This window comes from Triplophysa rosa, linkage group LG23, assembly GCF_024868665.1.
Source record: "Triplophysa rosa linkage group LG23, Trosa_1v2, whole genome shotgun sequence".
Classification (NCBI taxonomy): domain Eukaryota; kingdom Metazoa; phylum Chordata; class Actinopteri; order Cypriniformes; family Nemacheilidae; genus Triplophysa; species Triplophysa rosa.
Window position 1 is genome coordinate 7,796,017 of NC_079912.1, and position 11,890 is coordinate 7,807,906.

The window sequence follows — 11,890 nt, forward strand, 5'->3', positions numbered from 1 at the left end:
GTTCTCATGTGAAGAGGGGCTTACATAAAAAGCATAGCAGCAAAAAATCTTTTCTAATTCGAAGGGCTAACGAGAGGATGGAAAGAGGATGAAAACGAAACGATTGCGGTTTTTGGCACAGAGCAACCCAGTACAAGTGGGACCGAAAACTTGTGATATGAGCCCATTATATTTTACTTTAATACTTTAAAATGCAAACTGATTTTCTAAAATATGATAACTGATGAATGATAAGTGGAGCTCTCTGAATAAAATATACAACAGCGATATATTATAGTGTGGCATAATGTATATAGAATTTTCAGAAAATAGTAGGCAGTAAACCATATGCTCAATGATGTTCACCTGCAAACCACAGCTGGGTCTGTCACATACAGATATAAAGAAAAAAACACACAATTTAACCATTGTTTTAACCATCAATGTATCTCAGCAGAAAGTATGGCGTGACAGATAAAATTGGGTGACAGCTAGACCATCACACAGCAACAATTACATGGAAAATAGTTCTGTTAAATCCGTGCAGAGAAAGAATAGACCACTTAGACAATGTAAGCAATGCTTATCCAACTCTGGTCCAGAAGAACTTCCTGTTTCAGTTTTTTTAACACTACACAAACTTTTGAACAGAATACAACCAACAAAATATTTAAAACTGAGTCAAAATGTTAAACAGATATCTTTATGATTTAATCATATATGTAAGACTTGTAACCAGAAGTGCCTCTGGACCAGTTTTTATATCTGGTGAAGTGCCCTATAACCTATAGTCCGTGTACACAAAAATATGAAGACTGGCATTTTTAATACTATCAAAATATTATGGTAGCCTATCATTGTAAAGGTAAATCATTAAGAATGAACACAGCTGCTGTTTCCTACTCCTTTATTTAAGCAGTTTTGTAATGATTTCAGTCATTTCTTATATATCTGAAGGTAAACATGCAGTATTTGCGATGCTTATAACTTAGTTCATATTTCATGTAGCTCCAGAAGGCCCTTGATTTTACTTCCCTTTCTGTCGGTCTCTCGACGTTGTGTCGAGCCGACAGATGGGGTTCGTCCTTGAGAACCAATCGCTTCCGACTACTTAGAAAAGGCCAATGAAAATTGGCTAATGAAATTTGCATGCCGGACTCCGCCCCCGGATATCCGGGTATAAAAGGGAGACGGCGTGCTTCATTCATTCATTCACCTTTTGTTCTTCGGAGCCTTTGCTCATGAATTGCAGACCTTCGCTACTACTTAGCAACACAGACTGCCGGTTCTACGACGTAATGCAGCGGACTGTCCCTTCCTGCGGCGACTTCCCCTGGGCGTCTCGACGGTTCCAGAGGAGTTCGAGACTCCTTCAGTCCGCACATTCTTCCCATGAGCTCATGTTGGTATCTACACTAAACTCCTCCCTACGGTAGGAAGTGGTCTCTGTAGCGCATCCCCCGCTTGAGGAAGTAGCGCTTACCCAGTGGCCTTACGGTACCACAGTTGCCGCCTGTGAGGCCGAAGGCAGGGGCCTTCCCACCTTTCAAGTAAAGCTCTGGGACCCCCTTCCTACCCACTGGTAGGTTACAATTTCGCGATATCTCTCACGGCTGACACGCCCAGGCCAGTCACTTTCGCTTCTCTAGAGATTGTGACAGGGCACAGTGTTGTGGCGTTTTCCATAGGAACCCCATCTGTCGGCTCGACACAACGTCGAGAGACCGACAGAAAGGGAACGTCTTGGTTACGGATGTAACCTCAGTTCCCTGATGGAGGGAACGAGACATTGTGTCCTTCTTGCCACAACACGTGCTGCCCTCTGCAGCAGTCGTGAGGGGTCTCAGGCTCCTCAGAACTAAGGTGAATGAATGAAGCACGCCGTCTCCCTTTTATACCCGGATATCCGGGGGCGGAGTCCGGCATGCAAATTTCATTCGCCAATTTTCATTGGCCTTTTCTAAGTAGTCGGAAGCGATTGGTTCTCAAGGACGAACCCCATCTGTCGGCTCGACACAACGTCTCGTTCCCTCCATCAGGGAACTGAGGTTACATTCGTAACCAAGACGTTTTGTGCCTGCCTTACTGTTTATTTACAGTACAACATTACTGTAAGGGGAAAAGTCATATTAAATATAATAAAAAGTTTTTTTTCTGTCTGATTTGTTGTTCGATGCCTGATACAATCCCTTTATTTCCATCATTACCATTTTCTTAGCAGAGCCTTATTGAGTTCTTCATAGCTTTGCTATTCAAAATAATGCTTATAATAACAATATAAATATTAATTAAAGTTGAAGAACTGTGAACTCAATATTATTGATTACATTATATGTAGGGTTGTCGTTTTCAGACAATGATGTACTGCAGTCGGGATGTTTGCTTTTAAATCAAGCCAATAAACAAGATGAATGAACTCACTAGAGGATGAGTGAATGTGTGGTCAATAAACTATTATTACACAGCCCTTGTGTGTCATAAAAAAGCCCTCGCCACCTTTATTACATTGATTTAGGAGGACTATTGATATGTCAAATATCTCCGCTCAACCGAGGCAGGCTGGTGTAAAGTTCATATGTATGACTACTCTCAACAACCAGGTTAACTGATCATATTAGATAGTCTCAATGATCTTTTTTAAAGACATACCCATCTCAAAATGCCACGTATGATCAAAACAAACTGTGGTTGGACGGTTGCATGTGGTCAGATGGCTCCTTTTTATAGACATTTTCATCGGACGCTCGTGGGCCTGACCCCCAGTTAACTTCCGGTTTGTGTTTGGCATGTGTCTAATAATATAACTGTTCATATTTAATTTAATTTAATTTATGTTAAATTAATATTTTACTGTATAATAACTGTATTAAATAAAAGATTTGTTGAACTTTGTTGTTTGTTCATTTTATTAAATAAACAATTTGTTGAATGGGTCCTGTATTTCGGTCGCATTTAAAGAAACCGTATGGTACATTGACATCTAGCGGTTGAGCTGGGTATCGCAGTCAAAATTCAAAATATTGGAGAGGCCATTTTAGCCAAGTAACGGTATTACGGTATAAAAGTATTTCTTTTTTCTAATAATCATACGTTTTTGTATGATTCACATTGTATGAATTCATACAAATTAGCCACCTCGTAAAATAGTAACAAATTCTTGTGAGATCAAGTTATACACAATACTTCCCATGAAACATATAATAGTGTTTACAGCTTTCACCCTGAGCCTGTGTGGTTAAATCTCAATGAAGGGTGTAGCTTACTCTTTAGTAGGCTCTCTTAGAGGTTTTTTAGCGCTTCTTTAAATAAAGCTGAGCCGCTATTACCTGACGTGTTCTTTGTTCTCAATAATTGCATGATGATCTGTAAAAGAACTCGACATTAATTTTTTTCACCGGGCCATTTTTCGTCTAGAAAAGTGGCTTCCTGGAACCTGTCAGAAACCTTTCGCAACGATTTGTGCCTTTTTGCATAAAGATATCTACTTATAAAAGGCTCGAATTGGCTTGAAATGGGCTGTCGGAGTGAGTGAAAGGCAGCTCTTAAAAACGGTCCACGTTTTCTGGAAAACGAAAAATCCAGTCCATGAAATTCCCGAGATAGCCCCTCAACGAGCTCATGCCAGGAGTCAGGGACAATGCGCGAAGCGGATCGATATTACGCTTAACTATTACAAAGAAAGATATGTTCCTGAAATTAGAAGGGACCCCCCAATCAGCGGATCAGATAAAGCGGGACAGAGGTTCTCTCAGGGCCCATTGATTTGAGACGACTAATGGAAGACTCTGTATGCACACCGACAGCAAGAGAAAAGCTTTAGAGGTTTGTTTATAAATACTTTATTACACTTGACAGGGGAAATCTACACCTTTAATGAAACTGTCAGGGGTGCTGTGATCGTAATGAGCAATCAGACCTCACTAACGCACACATATAAAGAAATACAGACCCACACGCGCACACACATATGCAAAGAACATTAATAGCACGAACCATAGGCCATGCCAAATATAATTATGTCCACATTACTCCAGCTTGAGTTCCCTGTAGATCTGGCTTGCTCTCTCTCTCTCTCTCTCTCTTTCTTTCTCTGTGTCCATTCCTCTCTGCAATGCGGTATTACCACTGCAGTTAAAAGTTATTAAATCAGAATCGGAAAGAGCTTTATTGCCAAGTACAGTATGTTTGCACATACAAGGAATTTGTTTTGGTGACAGGATATCCAGTATACAGAAACAGCAACGACAGTACAAAGAGACCATAACACAATATACAGTACACAGGTGATTTAAATAAGGGCCTATGGGTATAAAAAATAAAGAAATACAATACAATAAACATAAGATAAAGATAGAGAGAGTAAAGCCATGTGTATGTAAATATGTACAAGTAAAAAATAAGAATAGACTATTGCAGTACAAGGTATGTGCTATATACAGCAAATGAAATATAATTTACAGAAAAAGTTGTATAAAAAATAGATAGTGTATTATCTGGAGGATATAATTAATATTGCACTTAATTATTATTGAACAGAGTTGTTAATTGCATGTTGGGTTATATGACTATAAAGTGAGCCATTTATTGCTTATTTTAAAACCCAGAGGTGGAGAATTTTCTAAACTACATGGTGAAAGCAAAATTGCTTTGCAGCAAATAGAATATGTTTAATACTTGGTTTAGGTAAGTTGGCATGCGCGTTTAAAATGTGAAAACCTCTGTACTAAAACAGAGGAAATGTGTGTGTTACATTACAAACTGTTAAAACAATCACATCTAAGATAAACATTTGAAAGCATTAAAACATACAATATGTTTCCTTTCCTCTGCAGGTTCATATAATGTTGATATATTGGATTTGTGGTTGTTTTTTGTAAATACAGTAAGTGATTAAATTAAATGAATGTTACACTCATTAAAACATATTAGACATTAACTACTTTGACATTATAATGCTTTCAGTATGCTCTGCTTGAAAAAAGTCCTGAACACTCTTTGAAATGTTGCCATAAGAAGTTTCTTTTACTTTCTGTGATAAAGTTTCTCCATCATTAGCTATTAATTGAGAGTCCCGCTATGGGATTGAACTCGGTCACCTGTAGCGGTGCTCTTGTGGAGGTTCAGGCAATTTCTCTTATGACCAGTCTTACTCTATATTTTGAACACTGACAATATATTGATATTGTGTGTTTCATTGCACTTTTAGACATACAGCTTTTACTGGAGATGTACTGGTAATTGTCTGTTTAGGATTTTTGAAACACGGAAATACTTTTTTATATTTGTTTCATTAAAATATTTAACAAGGAAAAATCTATAAAGTCAGCACACCAAAGCCTAAAAAAAACCACCAGGTGATTATATCATAATGACATAATACACCAATAAAACAAAAAATGTATTGATCAGAATGCTTTAAATAATAATGAAATATTAGGTGGAAAAACAAAAATATACCATATACTGTACTACTGTATATGATTAGATAATTTGAAAAAATCATGTTTTTTTGTCATGTGCATTAAACTGCGGTCGGGTAGTTTTGATAGGTGATAATAATAAAAAATTAAACTAACTAACACAATAAAACACAATAAAAACATGATAACGTAATAAAAATGATTTCTGATTTTTTTTTTAAACTAATCTGTTTTTGCAAATAAACATACACAATTTTTAAAAAGGTTGTTCACATTGATGAAAAAAAAAATTTCATACCTTTTACCAGAGGTGGGTAGTAACGCGCTACATTTACTTCGTTACATTTACTTTAGTAACATTTTGGAAAATATGTACTTTTTAAGTAAAATTAAAAGTGTGTAGTCCTACTTTTACTCTTACTTGAGTAAATTTCTAATAGAAAATCTGTACTTTTACTTTGTTACATAGCTTACATTGCGCGACGTTCCTTCGTTCCTTCATTTTAAAATATGCTTTTTAAAACGCGTTGTTTATTTCAAGTTTGTCGTCTATTTTTACGGGCATTCCCGAGTGATCGATTCTTTTGAGTCGATTCTTTTGAAAGCATTAATTGAACAATGGGCAAAACCATTTGAATAGGCTAATGAATCAGTTCAAATGATTTGTTCAGTTCGCAGCACGATCTGAATCATCTGAAGCAGGATTACTCACTCCTCGTAGCGCGAAATTTAAGAACACAAAGAGCGTTGGATGAAGTGGATATTAATCTATATCTATACAATCAAAACTGCAAATGTGTCATATTGTTTGCCAGCGATGATAAATGCCCGCCATATGCGCGCACCCGCGCGACCTGTTCGTCAGACACAGCAACATGCGCGTTACCTGTCAGACACAGAGACGTGGGCCTGCAGAAATATACATTTGAAGAACAGAAGGAAGAAAACGGGGCGTGTGGTTCACTGTTTACTGTTTGTTTACAAGAAAGAGCGTTTCACAACACACACGTGACACAACACGAGAAAACATGAGCTTTGTTCAAAAATGTGTATTTCATTTAAGAGAGCACTGCAGATGTTCTAGATCATCTTAGGAAATGCTCTGAGTTTAGTTCATGCTTTAGTTTGACATGGTCTATTATTCTAAATAAATTGTGTAAGCTACATTAACATCAGGACTAGATGACATTTACAGAAATGCTCGTCTCTTCTGTGTTTGTCTATTATTTAGTCTCTCTAGTATATTGCAAAGATATCTGCTTATGATAATTAAAATTATTGATTAAAATGTAATATTCAAATATTGGCGTTAATATTAATTTTATGTAGTAGGCCTATATAATCAGATACAAAGTAACTAAGTAACTAGCTACTTGAGTAGTTTTTTCATTGCATACTTTTTTACTTTTACTCAAGTAATTTTTAAAATAGTGACTTTTACTTTTACTTGAGTAACAATTTCTCTAGTTACTTGTACTTTTACTTGAGTAAAGATTTTGGCTACTCTACCCACCTCTGCCTTTTACTCAAGGGTTCTTACCATTTCTTTCTTACTTTTTATAGTGTAAAGAACCTTTTTCCATTACATTGAACCTTTTGTGAAACAAACAAACAAAAAGAATCGGATGTTAAAGGTTCTTCATGGAACCATTCAACCAAAAATGGTTCTTCTATGAAAATGTGAAGAACACACCAAATACCGAAAGCCGAGGGAAATGTGTGTGTGCCAAAAAGCAAAAATACCAAAATAATTATGGCCATTGTGTATTCGCATACAGTACATGCCCATTTGGTGCAAATGACATTACATAGGATCTGTAAATGGTAGCAAATCTAAAAAAAAATGCAAGCTTTTAGGTACATTTACCCTAAAGGGCATTCTTGGAATTTGACTGCAATTTATCTGGTCGCGTGTGTGAAAGGGGTTTGTGTCTATCCACACACACACAGAGTGTACAATGTATTGTGTACTTGGTGAGATCACCCCGATTCTATACAATACTAAACATCCATGTACAAATTACTTTATAAAAACACAAGTTTTAATCAAACCCTACACACATCCTTTCACAAACACTCAATTCAAATTTGCTTCCCCTCATTGTTTTCTCGGAGGACATTCGCAAGAGACGGTTCAGTATGTACCATCGGATTCCATTTACAATCCGTTTCCTGAGTCAGCTGTTCTGTCACAATGCTGAGTTCAAAAAGACAAAGCCAGTGTCCAGTATTGCTTGTAAGGCGTCAAGCAACCGTTAACATCAAACACTAGACTCTATTGATTCTGGTACTTCCACTTTTGTGCTTCTGAAAGCGATGTGAACTGATGCCCACCGACCAACTCAAGCATTGATCTCCAAACTTTATGCATGGTGGATTCATAATAATGGCCTTAAATGATTTATTCTGCACTCCTCGCCCAGTCATTGATGCACAGCTTGGGTTAGGAACCTCACATTATCTTCGTAGGGAGTTCGGCTGAGAACTTTCTCAGTTTCTAAAGAACAGAAAAGTGTAATTTTTTGAAAGTTGAGTGCATATTTTGTGCAGTTTTAGAGTTTAAAGAAATTGGATGCTCACACTTTGAGGACAATCACATGCCCAAAATAAACATGCTACATTTTGAATGAAACCGAACAAATGGGAGAGATATATGATTTTTTTCATGTTTGAATAGCAGTATTTTTTTATAATTATAGTCTATAATATTTCAAAAGAGAGCATAAATAGTGCTGATTAGATTCCCTGCCTTTCCTGACACGACCCGTTCATACAATCTGGAATGTTTTCCGCTAGTTCAAGGAAACTCTAACTGTCTGCTAAATAACAGTTATTGAACTCCGGCATCATTGTGTGAATACAATGGAATAATATAATGGACCTGAATGGAGACCTTTATTACTTCAATTGCACATTCGTATCATCAAGCTGTCAGTCCGTTCAAGCATCTAAGCGCAAAACAACAGAGCGTGACTTTATGCTTCACAAATCTCCATCTTTTTTACACCTTTCGCAATAATAGGAAATAACAAGTTTAAACATTCGTGAACAGACGCCGCTGTCCCTATTTTCTATTCTGCGGTGCTTTCAGACTTAAATCTAACTTTTTTTAAAGGCTAAAAAAATCTTCAGCTTGGCTTTGCCAGTGCTACGGGGCATGTTGTTTTGCATAAGCACATATGAGGCCCAGATATACCATGACGGTAGACCCTGGATTAATGGAACCAGAGCGGTGAGACAGAATCAGTTGAGTAATGGTGAGGTTTTCCCGTTCATTTATCAGATCCACGAGTCCTTACGCACAGGACTGAGGAGAGAGCAGCTCCCATGGCGAAACGCATGTAAATGTTCGAGTAAACAATGCAGTGCTTTGCATAAATACAGTTACCTGCCTAGATCTAAATGCAGAAAGGGGAATAATGAAAAGGAGTGATGCTATTTATCTTGCTTACTTGATGTAATAAGAATATGCAAAAAATGCTCCTTTCTGCTTCCAAAATGGGTTCAGTGTTTAAAAATATCCGTAAAGGTGGACACCTCACATAAATGGGGTACACTTTGGTGTCACCTTAGAAGAAACACATGGTGTTTCTTGTGAGAACTATATTATTTGTTATATAAAGGTAGCTAACTGAAAAAAAAGGTAACAGTTTTTCATGAGACTGCATTTGTTAACATCTGTGTTAATGTTATTGTAATTGTTCATGCATTCTGCATTAAAGGGATAGTTCATACACCAATAAAAAAATATTAATTCATCCTCATGTCTTTGAAAACCAGTGTATGACTCTTTCGTCTGTGGAACTCAAAAGAAGATATTTTGAGAAATGTCTCAGAGGTTTTGTGTGCACGAAATGGAAGTCAATGGGGGCCAATGTTGTTTGGTTACCAACATTCTTTAAAATATATTCTTTTGTGTTCTGCAGAACACTGTAAAAACAGCTGGGGTGCCAGAAAAATACAGTAAAACAACAGTTTTAACGTAAAATTACAATGAAATTCCCGAGAAAAAACAGTAACATTCTGAGAATTTGTTTTTTTTACAATGAAGAAAGTCATACAAGTTTGGAATTACTTGGGTGAGTAAATGACAACAGAATGTGTTTTTTTGTGAACTATCCCTTTAAATATGTATAGTTGCAACTTCTGCTTTTCAAAATGATTTAGTAAATCTTAACAAATACAAACTTATTGTAAAATGTTACCCAATAACCACAAAAACTAATTTAGGTTTTATGCACAGCCCCCTTAAGTGCAGTCCTATTACACAAACTGCTATATAGTCCTAAACGTTGACAAAACAAATCCCAAAATGAAAAACCTTATATAAACTAAAAGACAATAAAACAGCTCATAAAATATTTAGTTTGACCTCCTCAAGTTGACGATCAATACTTCTGGAAGGTCCTTTCACTGACGATATAAAAAGGCAAAAAATTCAATTCTGACCTCACAATGACCTCTCAAGATCTGTCCTGCACTCTGTTCACGGAAATTGCGATATCCAGCATTTCTAAACACTCGCCCTATATAGGGAACATCTCAGCACTCCGAATTAAAGGTTTTAATCTAGACTTTTTTGTAAGCCTTCAAGAACTTGCATAATCATTCAAGATAGAGAATTACTTTGATTGCCTTTATTCAGATAAGCAGGCGCGGCCTGAGCCTACCAGCTAGATTCATTACCAAACGGTTCGGATGTGAAATAATATCTTTGGGTTTTACTTCCAGGGGAAAACTATTTGTGCTCCTTATGTGATAAAAATGTATCGAGTAAACAGCCTCCAAAGTTATGTTTGCAGACCACGTCCGCGGCATCTGAAGAATGTTATCTTTTGAAGCCCCTATCAGTTGTTAGGAATCTGAAAATTGTGAAGTCTTAACATATTCTGTTGGCAGTGCACGACTCCGCAAGGGTAGATAATCACACCGCCTCTATTCATAAATGAAATCCAACCCTAGCACCAATGAAATATTCACATCACAAATGTTTGCCATGTTGTGGTGAATTGTTCATGCACACATCTATATATAATGGACCTCTTTAGTCTTAAAATGTGAGTGCTTGTTTAAACACTGTGACAAGTTGGAAACAAACAAACTGAATTATTTTACCTTGTTGTATAAGAGGCAAGGCGGTACAACCCCACCTGAGGATTGAATCCATTAAATACCTCCGGTTATCATAATTAATACTAAACTGAATGCAAATTTCAAGGAAATCACACTCAACAAGAGTACGTTATCCAAAGTCATTCAAGCTCTACAGAATTGAACAAGTTGTCTTGAGATTTCGATTTAACTCGAGGGGACGTGCGAAGTGCTACCTTTTGACGGCTTACTTGTCTGATGATGTAAGGGTACCGACACATTCCTAATGCATCAGTGACTGAGTAATGCTCGCCTCTTGGGGGGCGTGTGCATGGGGGGGCTAGCGTTAGCAGCTAATCTATTTCCATGTTCTTGGTTGTGATAGTTCATTAACGGGTCCAAGGATGTGTGGATGCTCGGTGCTTTTATCCCCTCCAAAAGCCTCCCTGGGAGAGGCATCATTTCTCCGAAGCACTAGAGAAAAGACCGATCGTGCATTAAGCGCCACCTCAAGTTCGAAGGAATTAACAGATGGCGTTGCACTGAGAAGGAGATTGCCAAGGTTAATGATACTTAAAAATTAGCTAGATTGATGCGTAATTACAATGATGAATGGACTTAAAAGAATAGACTCGAAACTCCTATTAAAATGATCACGTTTCAATGGTTGTTTGGGAGATCCGCAGAAGCAGGATATAAGATATAACACAAACCCCCCCTGCTGTCGGGTCCGATCGAGATGCTCTTCTGTCTCCAGAGACGCCTCATCGAGGGATCAAGCGTACCCTGCTTTTAGTGATGATGTTTTGTTTTAAATAGACTGGAAGCTAATGATGGACCTACGATGGAATTTCTCATCGTAATGATCAAACCCAATGGTGCTGTATTTATATTACATTCCCTGAGGAGACAATGATGAATGTAAAACACTCGCTGCACGACGTTCCCTTAAGTTCTGTATGTTCTGTGTGCTTGAGTATAAACTGGACCAAGAAATTAGCAAACCGAGAGTGTATTTTCTTTCATTTTTTCATTCTTTATTACTCTCTTAAATGTTTTGATTCCCTTATTTATTTGTTTGTTTTTGTATTCTATTTACATCAAACTTTCCACACTCATATATATTATCAAAGTGTCAACAAAGGTAGTTTGCTTCTTACAAAGCCACCATGAAATCAAAAGGGACTTATTTTTTATGAAATAACACTTCAGCGAAGGTCTTTTCATGCATGTGCTCGTATAATATAATCATAATAACTTTTTCTGCATGACATACAGTATGTCTTAGCCTGAGGGTGGGCCTATTTTGACAGTCCAATGGCAAGACTTCCAACGATCCAATCAATTCCCGATGGACAGAATTAAGCACCGTCCTACATTTTTGGTAACACTTTAATAGT